General features: G+C 38.0%; 1 long non-coding RNA gene across 1 annotated transcript; it reads right to left on the minus strand.

The window, feature by feature from the left end:
• Positions 1 to 13,964: 13,964 nt before the first annotated feature.
• LOC311265299 lies at positions 13,965 to 15,227 on the minus strand. Its single transcript, XR_014623568.1, has 3 exons — positions 15,162 to 15,227; positions 14,488 to 14,543; positions 13,965 to 14,070 (listed from the first exon to the last, which is right to left on the minus strand). It is a non-coding gene; the product is annotated as an uncharacterized lncRNA (long non-coding RNA).
• Positions 15,228 to 17,067: the final 1,840 nt, after the last annotated feature.

Here is a 17,067-nt window from a genome sequence, read left to right on the forward strand (position 1 = left end):
GAAGTTGTCACCACGCGTTCATTCTTCATAAAACACTGGTTTATGTGTTGGGAAAAGGTGATGCATGTTTTTTGTGCATCACATTATTGAGGGCACGGTTTCACATACGCAAAATGACCAGTGGAAATTATTCACCTCCTTAATACAATATGAATATCAGAATCACTCCTGCAGAAGGCAGCCTTAGACTTTGTTAAAGCCGTAATTGTATTGTTATTGTACAGATTGTGTAGAGGACAAGGCCAGGGCACATTAGGAAGTGTAAACACTGGCCTGATGACACTGACACACCTGATCACATCGTAACTTCTAACTTCTTTTAGAGACATTAAATATTATACTATACTGTTGATACACTAATTATTAAGTCAGGGCATTCTCAAAATATATAAGTGAGCTTACATTGTTGAAAGAAAGTACAGCTGTGATTGAGATAAAGAAATATCCCAGTTGAAAGTTTCTGCCTAGCTCAGCAAAAAAAACACAACAACCTCCACCTCACTGCTGGATTTTAAAAAGGAGATCATCTTTAATCAGTAGTAACAGTCATGGTGCTCTCGTGTGGACTTCAATGGTTTTTGATTTGTTTAAATTGACCAAATTTAGGGCCAAGATCATTTTTTATTGTGTTGGATGTGGCATAATGGTGAAAACACACCTTGGAACATAAAACTTTTTAATGTAACTATTTGATCTTTCCTCCAACACACATCTCACTGGGAGGACTGAACTTTGACTGTGATATATTTAATTTTAACTGACACAACTTTGTAAAAGAAGAGTGATAACTGTGTATCGTTGTGCTGTGCTGTACTGTATGATTGATAAAAAGTGTATAACTATGTTTTTAAGTCATAACAGCAGAATAACAACAAGAATCTGTAAACATTTCTGACAGAATCACATTTATTGTTTGTCTTCAGTGGTTTTACAAATGTTAGTTAAACATTTAATGTAAATCATCTCATCTCTCATCTCATCTCATTTTCTTTTGCCGCTTATCTGTGAGGATCGCGGAGATGTTCCCGCTTTATCCCCCCCCTTTCAGGGGGTTGCGGGGTTGCTGGAGCCAATCCCAGTTTCTTTATGGGTGGAGGCTATAATGTATTGTAATGTAATGTAATGTAATGTAATGTAAATCAATTAATGGTAAATGCATCAATTTCAAATTCAGAGAAACTCAACAGTTTTCTTATTAACTGTGAAATGACTGTTAAATGACATAGTTCACTTTATGCCAGTTTTCTCTTTGATCCAATCCATGTATTTACAGACGTTCACGAATCCAGCTTGTGGATCACATATGCTCGGGTCCTTAACAGAGGACTTATGGACACCATAAATCTTGCCATTGTACTCCACTCCTCCACCAGAGTCCCCCTGTAAGAGAGATGCATTGTTTTGTTTCAGAGTATTGCGTAATTCAGAAAAATACTTATTTACTGTATATGAAAGTGGTGAAACTTGCAATGACTGTAGAAAAGATAGAGGGTGAGAAGCCATGCATACTTACACCACACATTCTCACTCCATCAGTTTTGCCACAGAACATGGCCCGATCTGGATCTGGGTGGACATCATCAGCCTCACAGGGAGAAACAGTCAAGTCTGCACATTGGAGGTTTACTGACGCTGTAAGAAACAGAAAAGATGTTTTACTAAACTTATCTTGTACAAAGAAAATCATTCTACAAGCAAACAAACTAAACACTGTATTACCACTGGAACTGGAATATTCATACTTATTATTATTAATTTTTTAAACCTTTGTATTTAAAAAAAAGAAAAAGACAATAAATTAACCTTGTCAATTTGTCACTTTGTTCTTGATGATGTCAACGTAACAACGTAATGTAACATAATGCACAGAAACATCTTTGAAGAAAATAGGAAATTACGGACTCAAACAGCATCTTTAAATTAGGTCATTTATCTACTGAATAATTCTTCAATTGTCAGTTGACTTTCCAGACTTCTTGAATTGTGCTGCTGGCATAAATAAAATACATCTACTAAGTCTACTGACACATAGACAGCTTTTATTATAAAATAAATAAAATTTGTCTCACGTGGATCGGATCCATGACCTGCAACCCGAACTGTTGCACCTCTGAAATACAATAAAACAATAAAAGAGAAAGATTTCTGAAATAACGGTTTTCTTTTAAAAAAATCTACGAAATTGCACATAAAACAAAAACAGAAACTACTTCAGCACAAATGGCTCTACATTTAAAAAAGAGTCCACATGAATTTCTCATTTTTGAGTTCAGAGAAGTTGAGCTGTCAGACTTATAAAAAGAGAAAGATGAAGCTCCAGAGAGTTCAGACAGGAAGACTGCTCTTTTGTATGCTCAGTCTTTAGTTTATTTCTCATGCCATCCTTTCATTCACTCCTCTCACACATGCTCACTCATAATTGCTTGTCATTATGTCTTTCAATTCACATCAGCTGCTCACATCAGATGGGCACTATAGCCAATAGCTATTGGATATAGTGCCTACCATCTTGCTGCTGTCTCTGTAAATACAATAATCTCCCACCTTTAGTTCATTCATGCTGCTGTTTTGCATGCCCCCTCTACTGTACCTCACCGTCTGTCTCAGAAGAGTCATCAGTCACCACCACCAGTGTCTGAACTCCATCGGGGGATTTCTTCTTGATGCTGCTCAGAGCAGAAGCCCTCGTTCACAAAGACTTTCTGACTGGACTGATCACTATCACATATCATCTGCTTTCATAAACATTTTCTTAACTTCAATCATTTGTCTCTCCTGATTGAACTCACATTGGGGGGGGATCCTGAGATACACAGTCAGGAAGGTTTACATGTTGAATCCTAGGATGGTATGATAGCTGCAGCAACACGATATCATGGTCATCAGCATACACAACAGGTGCCGCGGTTATTATCTCCAAAACTGGTTGTGGTGGATTTGAATATGCACCTAAAACTACTTTCATACCCCTAAAAAAAGAAGAGGTCAAACAAGAGCATCACTGGATTATTGTACATACATCATAATTTAATTTCAACTTTAACTGAATTTAAACATAAAACAATGACAGCTTCATTTTGGGAATTCTACTTCAAATCATTACTGAGTGCTGCTTCAAGACGTTCAGGTTCAATTTATGAGAAATATGTTAAAAGATTTGAAGTACAACTTTCACTTTCTCACTTCTCCCAGCAATCAGCTGCAGTCAGAATCCACGTGCCATTGAGCAGAGAGCCACCACATCTGAATTGATTATTTTGATTAAATATTTTCACATGGTACTGACGCTCATTTTGACAATCATTACCGCCTTCGACCCTCTTCTGCAGATCCAACACTGTGCTCACTGTGACACCTGAAACAGAAAAGCTACTGTGAGTTAGAACAGTGGTCATTGTAGAAAACAACTTGTTCCAACTTTACAAAGTTGACAATCAGAATCAAAATCAGAATTCCTTTATTTGTCCCGCAATTGGGGAAATTTCTTAGTCACAGCAGCCAAAGGACAGTGTCACACTTAACAATAATAAAAAGTAAAATATATATATATATATTGTATATATATATATGGACAAAATACATTATTCAAAAGTTGGTTCCATTAAAGCCCAGTATTACAGTTTTTTACAGCTGGGAACACATTTCTTTATACTGAGTTCCCCTTTATAAAACTCTTCACACACATGACGCTCAGTACAACAGTTAATGTCACATTCAACACACTCTAATGCAACAAAACACACATCTCAGAGTCAACTTTTGTGGCAGAACACTGACAACAATAAGACTTGATCACTCATCACACAATGACACAACACTAACCCCCAGTACCATTAAAATATGTATCACTATTGTCTTTAAAGCAGCCGATCTTTCTACATTCATTCATTCATTTAGTCAAAACAAAGATTAAATTAGAAAAAAGTGGCACATCTTTACTGCATGGATTGAGCCACCTTACAGTACATGTCACATAAATGAACTAGAAACACTGTAATAAAAGGGCCTTTTACCATTTTTGCAGAGTAATTTCAACTTCACAAAATGGAATTAAAGTTATTCCAGTGAGACAATACACAACTACATAATCACTATACAAAGATGTAGAGGACAGCGTCAGATATAGAAATACAACACGTGTCTTCTACATTCAGCCTCAAGTTATCATTGAGATCACACCTTATGTTCTCTGTTGTAATGCACCTGGGAAATAATATTTTCTGATCTGTCACTGACAATCTTCTGCAGATATGCCTGACATCCAGTATTCACTGTGTCCAAGAGGGACATGTGACCATGTGTGGCTGGTGGTCATGAACTTTACACCTAAACAAGGAAGATGATTCCTCTGGTGGGTCGAGGAATGGAGAGTAAAGTTAGATTAAGCGACACCATCTTTGGATGGACTGAAACTGGAAGAGAAGGGTGAGAAGCCACATTCTCCCAAACATACTTGACTCAAAGTGTGAATGTGAGTGTGAACTGTTCTCCATCTCTGTGTGTCAGCCCTTTAACTGACTGGCAGCCTGTCGAGGCTGTAGCCAGCCTCTTGTCAGCTGCATGGCTCCACTGGATACTGTTATCACCTGCAATTCAGAAAACAACCCTACAATATCCTCACTAAGTGCTGTCTGAGCCTGCATAACTTCTCTTAGCTGTGGACTTCTTCATCTGTTTTCCCTACACTGGTGATGCAGTGTGAGACTTCACAGGTAATTACAGAACATACAGTAGTTAAAGTCAGTAACAGACGCGTGAAGCATAGTGATCTACTCACCGACGCACAGCAACAGGAGAAGACTTGTCAAGCCACCCATCTCTGACTCTGACTCTGACTCTGACTGCCCTCCTGGTTAAACTGTGGTGCCTTTTTAAACCTGTTCACACTGACCTGTTGGCCTTCGAGCCACCAATCACCTCATGAAGGTTTATCAAATCAACCTCATTGGCTACAAAGTTCTGGACTGATGCAAATTACCGATGACGGGCTCGTTGCACCTGTCTCACATTAAGTGATGAAACTTTGAGTGACGAATTCACACAGATTCCTGGACCTTCATGAATCTGCTTCAGAAGGTGCAGAGATGACAGTTTCTTGGAGGAAACACACATACTGTGCGGGGATGACAGATATGTGACAGCTTCTTGTTGCCCTTCTGTTTAGTTTAGTTGAGAGGACTTTTTTATATATGAAACAGGACATTCAAAAATACGTTTTTCAAGCAAGAGACAATATAATGAACCTTTAATGAATAACGGTGAGCTGTAGAGGCAGTTAGTGTTAAAAACTATTTGAATGACTATTTACTTTTACTGAGGAAGTCAATTTAAAAGATGAAAAAAAAATATACTGGTTGTAAAACATTAACTCACTCATTCGATAACATCATAACTGCAACTGTGTGTGTGTGTGTGTGTGTGTGTGTGTGTGTGTGTGTGTGTGTGTGTGTGTGTGTGTGTGTGTGTGTGTAGAGAGAGAGGTTTGGAGGTGGAGGCTGTCCATAGAAGGAGCTGTGTAACGTGACATTTTACACGTCTGTCTCTGTGTTTTTTGTCTTCGGTGCTCAGAGTATTTTCATGTTTAACCGTCTGACTGTCCACTAAGGCTTTGATAAGTTTATGTCAGTTACTTAGTAAAATGTTTCCTTTCATCTTATCGAAAACAAAGGAGCTCAGGTGAGGCAGTACCAGTTGTTAAATTCAAACACGCTGAGTTTTTATTGGCCTGATTGTACATCGTATTTTAATAAATGAACGTCGGCACAATACGGCCGCTCATGTCCGTGTAGTGAATGTATCCAAATGTCAATTTAAATATCGCTATCTCAGTGCAATTACACACGCTTTCTGTTGTTTTAATTTAACTTTTCCCTGACCTCATTTGTACTTTGTTCTCATGAAATACTGGATACTTTAACTCTGTACATGCCTCCAAAAATCCTTCAAATGAAACAATCAACTCTTGAGATGAACTGCTCCCAGCTCTTGTGACCAGGGGCCACAAGCTGGATACAACTAAGTACCTGATTAAGCGTATTTTGAGCAACTCATTTCTGTTTTATGATACTCCATTACATTTATTTAACAGCTGTAAGCCATTACTTTGTATAGTCAGATTATATAAATCAAAAATACATGTTTTAATGCTAATGTAATTTTACTTAAGTAAAGATTTGAAGGTGGAACTTTTACTTTCATTAAGTAAAGGATCAGAGTCATTCTTCCACTACTGCTGTGAGTTTACATTGATTTGTTTGAGGGTTGAGCACTGGAGTAGAAGAGCAGAGGAAGGAAAGTAGTGATGGAGATGAGATAACAAAGGAAAATGGTAAAAATGGAAATAAACACAAGTATGAAAGAAGGAGAAAGATAAGGGGTAGGATAGACTGCCAACGGTCCAGCCGTCAAATTTGGCAAAAGATTTTCATCATAGCAAAACAAATGTAAACTTATCTACTTCTGTGTGTCTACAGTGTACACTGTGAGGGGGAGGACAGATGTGTGACAGCTTCTTGTTGCCCTTTTGTTCAGGTTTTAAGGTATTTTTTGAACCCCAATATATAATTAGGGCCTGAGCAGGGAACCTGCAAGGAGCCTATTGTTTTTCTAATGATTATTATTTTTAGTTTTCCTTCCTCCCAAATGATCGCGTTTTTCACTACCTGAACATGGATGAAAATGCGATTTTATTTGGCAAACAGATTAGGCTAGGCGAAAAATGTTATAATCTATGGTCGTCGTGAAGTTCCACCACTAGGTGGTGCTATAATCAAAGAAAGTGCGTTTTGGCTTATAACTCCCATATAGCCTGCTTTGTCGCACATTCAAAAGCCTTATAAGAACACCTGTCGCTGTGCTGCCTATCACAACGTCAACAAAAACCCTATACTACACCCTAGTGGTCAGTATGACTAAGGCCAAGGTCAAATTGAAATTGATAACAAGGCTAAGCTGTATTTCCTCTAAATACATGCATGGTTCATATAACTGGGACGCACTTGTTTGTAAACCTGCATTGATGCATCTGTGCTGGAGGGCTGGTTAACGGGTTTGTAATGACACTGTGTGAATAAAACTTCCGGCATAGAACAAAGGTCCGTTTACAAGGTTTACATTGTAGTGGGCATGTTGGTATGGTGATGTGTGTCGTTTTGGGAAATGCAAAAGTTCGATTGATGCAGTTGTTGACGTCCGTGAAACTGTTGGTCAGTTACTATTTTTCTGAAGGCTTTTTGTTATTGAACTATTACCACACCAATAAAATGGCTTCTTTTTAGAAAACTTCTGCTAAACAGCAGACCAGAAGTATCACTGCAGTCACTCTCATTTGTGTTGCTGAACAGTCATAACATACTGTATATAACATATACACTTACACAAAAAAACACTTATACAAAATCCTCCCACTCACATACAAAGCCATTAATGAACAGGCACCGGCATATCTTAAAAAGGTCATAGTAGCCTATCAACTAGATGTTGAACAGTAGAAATTGTGCAGAAATATGTTCATGTATCTTTTTTTCCGTGACATTAAATCAATAATAATTTCTTAAATTATGATCATACATCTACTTTACTTCAAGTGACATAACCTCATAAAAAGAGTCATAATTGTTTATCATTGTGTTTTTCCATACTATGAATGTATATTAACAGTCATCACAGGCTGTAAAAGCATAATAACAGGCATCATCCATTGAATTTAAGTATTGAAAATATAGGATTGTAGATATAACAGCAAGAATCTGAACATTCATGACAAACATGGCCTTGTATAACTTTGCAAAATCACTTTTATTGTTTTAATATAGGGCATTGCAAATGATAGTTTGATAATGAACATTTAATGCAAACCAATCCAATGTAAATGTTTCAACTGCAAATTTGGAGTACCTCAACATTTTTTATTAAAAGTGAAATACCCTTTAAATGACAGGACATATCACAGCTTAGTCACATCTTCCTTTATCAGGTCTATTTAGTGGTATCTTCGATCCATTTCTTGTATTCACAAACATCCATAAATGCAGCATCTTTATCATGTGCTTGTGTAGCATTACCAGTAAAAGAATTGACACCATAAATCGTGTTCCCGACCACCACTCCTCCTCCAGAGTCCCCCTGTAAGAGAGATGTATATATTGCCTGCTTGTTACAGACTTTTGCATGATTTATTGAAAAGCTGATTGACATTAAAAAGGATTAAACTACTACTGTAATGACTGAAGAAAAGATATTAGGTTGGAAGACATGACTACTCACATTAGATATATCCACTGTGGTAGTTTGGCCACAGATCCAGAAGTCATACTTTCTTAGTTCATAATAGTCCCTGATAAGCTTGAGGTTCCCACAGTCAGAAAGCTTGATGTCTGCACATTGGAGTGTTTTGGTTTCATTAGTCTCTAGATTAAAAAGAAAGTTTTTTTTATTGAATAGTCTACTTTTCTTCACTACTACTGCTATTATCTGCACCTTACAAATGAAATCAGATTAATCCTACTTCTTTAGATTTATATAAAATCTATCCAGACATCTTAGAGAAATCAAATCAGAAAGCATCTTTAGATCAGATCATTTATCTCCTTTATTTGGAAAACGTGTCGCTGAGTTTGACTAAATTTTGAAATGCGTCAAGTTGAGCGTGAATGGAAAGTGTACTGGCAGATTTATGTCTTATGTTTATACTGTAATTAAACAGAAACAAAAGTTTAAGACAAAATAAAAATTAATGTAATATAATTAGTCAGCAATGTAACCAATCATACATGCATAAATAATGACACTAACTGTGATAAACATAGATAATAATTATTATAAAATAAAGAGGATTCATCTCACGGTATTCCTTATTAGGGCCTGTGTAGTTGGCTCCATGACCTGCAGTCTGAACTGTAGCACCTCTGAAACACAATAAAAAAGACAAAAGGAGAGATTTTTTACAATAATAACCATTTTCTTTTTAAAGAAGTCAACAACATGAAACACCAAAACAGAAAAAAGCTTCAACAAAAAATATTTTTTCTACAGGAATATTGCATTTTTTAATTTCACAATAAGTTTAGCTTCCAGATGTATTAAAAGAGAAAGATCACAACTTACAGCTTGGGTTTCTTCGTACAGTCTACAGGAAGATCTACAGGTTTAATCTGAATATGGCTGAGTCGGGGAGGTAGCTTCAGTAGCATGATGTCATGGAGCCTGTTTTCGATATCCCCATGCATCACAGGCGGTGCTGTGATCCGCACAGTGACCGGTTGAGTAGCTGGTGGAGTACCTGGATGCACACCTACAACTGCTTTCATACCCCTAACAATAAGTGGAGGTCAAAGAGGAGCATCACTGAATTACTGAAGGTACATTGCATTTCAAAATCAGCAACAGCATGAACATAAGCAATGATATCTTTATTTTGGGAATGCTATAGTTTTATATATCAAACCATTACTGATTGCTGCTTCAGGGTTTTCAGACTGAACTGATGAGAAATATGTTTGTTTACAGATTTTAAGTTGAGCTGATGCTCTCTCACCACATCCAGCAGTGAGCTGCAGTCAGAATCCAGTTGTTCTTGAGCAGAGAGCCGCCACACATGAAGTCACCATCCCCATCAAGTATTTTCACATGGTACTGACGCTCATCTGTATGACAATCATGACCGCCAATGATCCTCTTCTGCAGATCCAACACTGTGCTCACTGTGACACCTGAAAGAGAAAAGTCCTCCACCAGGTTACTGTGAGTTAGTGCAGTGGTCTGCGTAACTTCTCTTAGCTGTGGACTTCTTCATCCATTTTCCCTACACTGCTGATGCAGTGTGAGACTTCACAGGTAATTACAGAACATACAGTAGTTAAAGTCAGTAACAGACGTGTGGAAGCATAGTGATCTACTCACCAACGCACAGCAACAGGAGAAGACTTGTCAAGCCACCCATCTCTGACTCTGACTCTGACTCTGACTGCCCTCCTGGTGTAACTGTGGTGCCTTTATAAACCTGTTCACACTGACCTGTTGGCCTTCGAGCCACCAATCACCTCATGAAGGTTTATCAAATCAACCTCATTGGCTACAAAGTTCTGGACTGATGCAAATTACTGATGACGGGCTCGTCTCACATTAAGTGATGACAGGAAAATTACAAAGAAAAAAAAACATATATACATATGTATTGTTTAAGTTTACACATTTTATTATCTTATCTTATTCTAGTGGAGAGGACTTTTTTATATATGAAACAGCAACATTAAAAAATACGTTTTTCAGTCAAGAGATGGAATATAATGAACCTTTAATAAATAATGGTGATCTGTAGAGGCAGGAAGTGTTAAAAACTATTTGAATTCCTATTTACTTTTACTGACGAAGTCAATTTAAAAAATGAAAACTGGTTGTAAAACATTAACTCACAAGTCGATAACATCATAACTGCAAATGTGTGTGTGTGTGGGTGTGTGTGGAGAGAGAGAGGTTTGGAGGTGGAGGCTGTCCATAGAAGGAGCTGTCCACTAAGGCTTTGATAAGTTTATGTCAGTTACTTAGTAAAATGTTTCCTCTCATCTTATCGAAAACAAAGGAGCTCAGGTGAGGCAGTACCAGTTCTTAAATTCACACAAGCTGAGTTTTTATTGGCCTGATTGTACATCGTATTTTAATACATGAACATCGGCACAATACAGCCTCTCTTGTCCGTGTAGTGAATGTATCCAAATGTCAATTTTAATCTCACTATCTCAGTGCAATTACACACGGTTTCTGTTGTTTTACGTCATTTGTACTTATACTATATTATACTATACTTTAACTCTCTACATGCCTCTAAAAATCTTTCAAATTAAACAATCAACTCTTAAAATGAACTGCTCCCAGCTCTTGTGACCAGGTTTCACAAGCTGGATATCACAAAGTACATTCACTATTCTTTACATTCTTCCACCACTGCTTGTAGGTTTTCATTGAGTTGTTTGAGGGTTGAGCACTGGAGTAGAAGAGCAGAGGAAGGAAAGATGGAGATGGGAAAACAAAGGAAAATGGTAAAAATGTAAATAAAGACAAGTATAAAAAGAAGGAGAAAGATAAGGGGTCGGATAGACTGCCAGCGGTCCAGCCGTCAAATTTGGCAAAAGATTTTCATCATAGCAAAACAAATGTTAACTTATCTACTTCTCTGTGTCTACAGTGTACACTGACAGCTTCTTGTTGCCCTTTTATTCAGGTTTTCCAATCGGGAGACAGAAAATAATGAACCTTTAATGAACAATGGTGAGCTGTAGAGGCAGGCAGTGTTAAACACTATTTGAATTCCTATTCACTTTTGCTGATGAAGTCAATTTAAAAAATGAAAACTGGTTGTAAAACATTAACTCACAAGTCGATAACATCATAACTGCAACTGAGTGTGTGTGTGTGTGTGTGTGTGTGTGTGTGTGTGTGTGTGTGTGTGTGTGTGTGTGTGTGTGTGTGTGTGTGGAGACAGAGAGAGAGAGGTCTGGAGTTAGAGGCTGTCCATAGAAGGAGCTGTGTAGTGTGACATTTGACATGTCTGTCTCTGTGTTTTTTGTCTTAGGTGCTCAGAGTATTTTCAGATTTAACTGTCTGACTGTCTAACTGAAGACTTCTGATAAGTTTATGCCAGTTACTTAGTAAAATGTTTCCTCTGACCGTTGGGTTGCTGTTATCCCCCGCAAGGTTTGTTTCAGGAGACGGGGGAAGCGCGGCGGAGTGCTGGTGAAACTTAAGGCCTACCTGGAGTCCACCTGTGTGACGTGTCCTTATGATGGATGCTACGTCCCCGCTGCCCAACGACTGCTGGAAAAAAGAGGCCGGTGGCTCCGTCCTGTTGTCCCTGGCTTGCTGGATGTCTCCGACCTGCTGACACTGCTGTCTCCTCCCGTGCGGTTTCGGCTCCACACAGGTGGCGTGGATTTTTCTAACTTGGATTGTGCTGCGCCTTCGTTTGGCTCTGATTAGGCAAACAAGACTTTTCTGCTGAACGACTTCTTCACTCTGCATAAGTTGGATTTTATGTTTTTTGTTCACGCAGTTCTCCGAGCTTCTTCCTCCTCAGTGTGACTTTCTCAGCTCCCATCGGACCACTGGTAAAGGTGGGGGACAAGCATCTGTGTTTAAGTCCTCTTTCCACTTTCTCTTGACCAACCTCCCAAGTTTAAGAAGGATCTTATTCAGGACTTTGCAGACTTTGTGGCAGGGGTTGTGTTGAAATATGATCAGCTTTTAATTGTTGGTGATTTTAATGTACATGTCTGCTGTGAGTCCAGGCATCTGGTCAGGGATTTTCTTAATCGTATCCACGCTTTTAATCTCAGTCTGTCTTAGCTAAAGTCTTGGAGAGAATTGTCTTTCCTGCATGATTTTAGTATTTATGAAAAGTTTCAGTCTGGTTTTAAGCCTTGCCACAGTACTGAAACTGCCCTTCTAGGAGTGCTTAATCTTCTTTTAACTGTTTTTAACTGACTCAGGAAACTCTGCTGTTTTAGTGCTTTTATATTTGACTACTGCCTTTGATACAGTCGATCACTTGATTCTTTTATCCCGACTTGTAAAGTGGTACTGCCTTTAAATGGTTCAAATGTTATTTGACAGAAAGGAGTTTCTCTGTACAACTCGACAAATTTTCTTTTTCTGTGGGCCCTCTCTCCTGTGGGGTGGCCCAAGGGTCTATTTTGGGTCCTTTACTATTTTCGTTATATATGCTGCCCTTGGGTTCCATTTTTAAGAAACGTAATATCTCCTTTCATTGCTTTGTAGACGATGTGCAAATCTACTTGCCATTAAAACCGAATGATTCAGACTCACTGCAGCCCTTATTTAACTGTTTGAGTGATCTAAATCTAAATATATATATTTTTATATATACAAACCCCCCACACATATATAATACATATTTATTTATATTGTAAATGGCACTGACACACCTGATCACATCGTAACTTGACAGGATGCAGACCGAGCTCTTTTAGAGACATTAAATATTACTGTATACTATACTTTTGATACTTTAATTATTAGGTCAGGGTATTCTCAAAATATATAGTGAGTGTGCATTATTAAAAGAAAGTACAGCTGTGATTGAGATAAAAAAATATCCCAGATGAAAGTTTCTGCCTGCCTCAGCAAAAACATCAACCTCCACCTCACTGCTGGATTTTAAAAAGGAGATCATCTTTAATCAGTAGTAACAGTCATGGTGCTCTCCTGTGGACTTCAATGGTTTTATATTTGTTTAAATTGACCAAACTTAGAGCCACAGGATTTTTAACGTGGGTAAAGATAATTTTTTGTTGTCTTGGATGTGGCATAATGGCGGAAACACCTTGATGATCTATGGACCATATAAATCACGCTTTTTAATGTAACTATTAACTGACACAACTTTGTAAAAGGAGAGTGATAACTGTGTATCATTGTGCTGTGCTGTACTGTATGATTGATAAAAAGTGTAGAAATATGTTTTTAAGTCATAACAGCAGAATAACAACAAGAATCTGTAAACATTTCTGACAGAATCACATTTATTGTTTGTCTTCAGTGGTTTTGCAAATGTAAGATGAACATTTAAAGTAAACCAATTAATTGTAAATGCATCAATTTCAAATTTTCAACAGTTTTCTTATTAACTGTGAAATGACTGTTAAATAACATAGTTCAGTGTATGCCAGTAATATTTTGGATCCAACTCTTGTATCTGCAGACGTTCATGAAGTGAGCTTCTGGAGCACGTAAGGTCCTGTTCTGAGAGCCTTGAATGACACCATAAATTCTGCCATTGTACTCCACTCCTCCACCAGAGTCCAGCTGTGACAGAGATGCATTGTTTTGTTTCAGAGTATTGCATAATTCAGTGAAATACTTATTTACTGTATATGAAAGTGGTGAAACTTGCAATGACTGTAGAAAAGATTTAGGGTTAGAAGCCATGCATACTTACATCAAATGTTTTCACTCCAGGAGTTTTGCCGCAGAACATGGACCGATGTGTCTGTGGGTGGTCGATATCAGCCGGACAGTGGTCAACTCTAATGTCTGCACATTGGAGGGTTCCTGTCGCTGTAAGAAACAGAAAAGATGTTTTACTAAACTTACCTTGTACAAAGAAAATCATTCTACAAGCCAACAAACTATCCTGGAACTGCAATATTCATACTTATTATCATTCATTTTTTAAACCTTTGTATTTTAAAAAAAAGAAAAAGACAATAAATTAACCTTGTCAATTTGTCACTTTGTTCTTGATAATTTCATAAAATGGACAGAAACATCTTTGAAGAAAATAAGAAGATTAGAGATTCAAACAGCATCTTTAAATTAGATCATTTATCTCCTGTATAATTCTTCAAATGTCAGTTGACTTTCCAGACTTCTTGAATTGTGCTGCTGCCATAAATAAAACACATCTACTAAGTCTACTGAGAAAAGTAGACACATAGACAGCTTTTACTATAAAATAAATACAATTTGTCTCACGTGTATCAGAGCCTGCATTTCTGGGTCCATAACCTGCAACCCGAACTGTTGCACGTCTGAAATACAAGAAAACAATAAAAGAGAAAGATTTCTAAAAATACAGGTTTCTTTTTAAAACAAATCTATGAAATTGGACATTAGACAAAAGCAGAAACTCCTTCAGCACAAATGACTTTACATTACAAAAAGATTCCACAGGAATTTCTCATTTTTGAGTTCAGAGAAGTTGAGCTGTCAGACTTATAAAAAGAGTAAGATGGAGCTCCAGAGACTTCAGACAGGAAGACTGACTTTTGCATGCTCAGTCTTTAGTTCATTTCTCATGCCATCCGTTCATTCACTCCTCTCACACATGCTCACTCATAATTGCTATGTCGGGCTTTCAATTCATATCAGCTGCTCACATCAGATGGGCACTATATCCAATAGCACAGCGACAGGCCTTCAGTGTTAGCCTACCATCTTGCTGCTGTCTCTGTAAATACGATTACCTCGTGCCTTTAGTTCATTCATGCAGCTGTTTTGCATGCCCCCTCTACTGTACCTCACCATCTGTCTCAGAAGAGTCATCAGTCATCGAAGACTTTCTGACTGGACTGATCACTATCACATATCATCTGCTGTAATAAACATTTTCTATACTTCAATCATTTGTCTCTCCTGATTGAACTCACAATGGAGGGGGGTCCTCGGATCCACAGTCAGGAAGGTCTACATGTTGAATCCCAGTGGAGTTGGGTAGCTTCAGCAGCATGATATCATGGATCTCTTCTGATTCATCCCCAAACATAACAGGTGGTGCAGTGATTAACACAGTTTGTTGACTTTGGCCTGAATATGGATGTGCACCTAAAACTACTCTCATTTCACTAAAAAAAGAAGAGGTCAAACAAGAGCATCACTGGATTATTGTACATACATCATAATTTAATTTCAGCTTTAACTGAATTTAAACATAAAACAATGACAGCTTAATTTTGGGAATTCTACTTCAAAGCATTACTGAGTGCTGCTTCAAGACTTTCAGGTTCAATTTATGAGAAATATGTTAAAAGATTTGAAGTAAAAATTTCACTCTCTCACAACTTCCAGCAGTGAGCTGCAGTCAGAATCCAGTTGTTCTTGAGCAGAGAGCCACCACATAGTAACTTAAAGGGAAAGAACCCGGACCCTATTTTCACATGGTACTGACGCTCATTTTTACAAGTAAAACCGCCTCCGATTCTCTTCTGCAGATCCACCACTGTGCTCACTGTGACACCTGAAAGAGAAAAGTCCTCCAACAGGTTACTGTGATTAAGACCAGTAGTCTTTGTAGAGAACAACTTGTTTGAGTGTTTGACAAGAAGTTGTAGCCAGCCTCTTGTCAGCTGCATGGCTCCACTGGATACTGTTATCACCTGTGATTCAGAAAACAACCCTACAATATCCTCACTGAGTGCTGTCTGAGCCTGCATAACTTCTCGTTTTCCCTACACTGCTGATGCAGTGTGAGACTTCACAGGTAATTACAGAACATACAGTAGTTAAAGTCAGTAACAGACGTGTGAAGCATAGTGATCTACTCACCGACGCACAGCAACAGGAGAAGACTTGTCAAGCCACCCATCTCTGACTCTGACTCTGACTCTGACTGCCCTCCTGGTGCAACAGTGGTCCCTTTTTCAACCTGTTCACACTGACCTGTTGCCTTCGAGCCACAAATCATCTCATGAAGGTTTATCAAATCAACCTCATTGGCTACTTAGTTCTGGACTGATGCAAATTTCCAATGACGTGCTCGTTGCACTTGTCTCACATGAAGTGATGACAGGAAAATTACAAAGAAAACAACTGTGTATATATTTAAGTTTAGTTTAAAAGATGAGTAAAACTCTTGTGAACAACTGTGGACTGTGAGAAAAGTAAAGAAGGGTGGTGGTCCTTCAGCACGAGGAAGGTTTTCTGGCATGTAGTGTAGCCTGCACTGCTGCAGCAACTCATGAGCTGAAAATGTTTCATAGCTTTAGTGATGAATTCACACAGATTCCTGGACCTTCATGAATCTGCTTCAAAAGGTACAGAGATGACAGTTTCTAGGAGGAAACACACACACTGTGAGGGGGATGACAGACATGTGACAGCTTCTTGTTGCCCTTCTGTTTAGTTTTCATGGTATTTTTTCTAACCCCCTGTATACACATGTTATTATCTTATTTTATTTTAGTGGAGAGGACTTTTTTATATATGAAACAGGTCATTCAAAAATACGTTTTTCAATCAGGAGATGGAATATGATTAACCTTTAATAAATAATGGTGATCTGTAGAGACAGGAAGTGTTAAAAACTATTTGAATTCCTGTTTACTTTTACTGATGAAATCAATTTAAAAAATGAAAACTGGTTGTAAAACATTAACTCACAAGTGGATAACATCATAACTGCAACTGTATGTGTGTAGAGAGAGGTTTGGAGGTGGAGGCTGTCCAAAGAAGGAGCTCTGTAACGTGACATTTTACAAGTCTGTATTTTCATGTTTAACTGTCTGACTGTCCACTAAGGCTTTGATAAGTTCATGTCATTTACTTAGTAAAACGTTT

The sequence above is a fragment of the Pagrus pagrus genome (assembly GCF_965226575.1).
Source record: "Pagrus pagrus genome assembly, chromosome: 2".
In the NCBI taxonomy this organism is placed as follows: Eukaryota; Metazoa; Chordata; class Actinopteri; order Spariformes; family Sparidae; genus Pagrus; species Pagrus pagrus.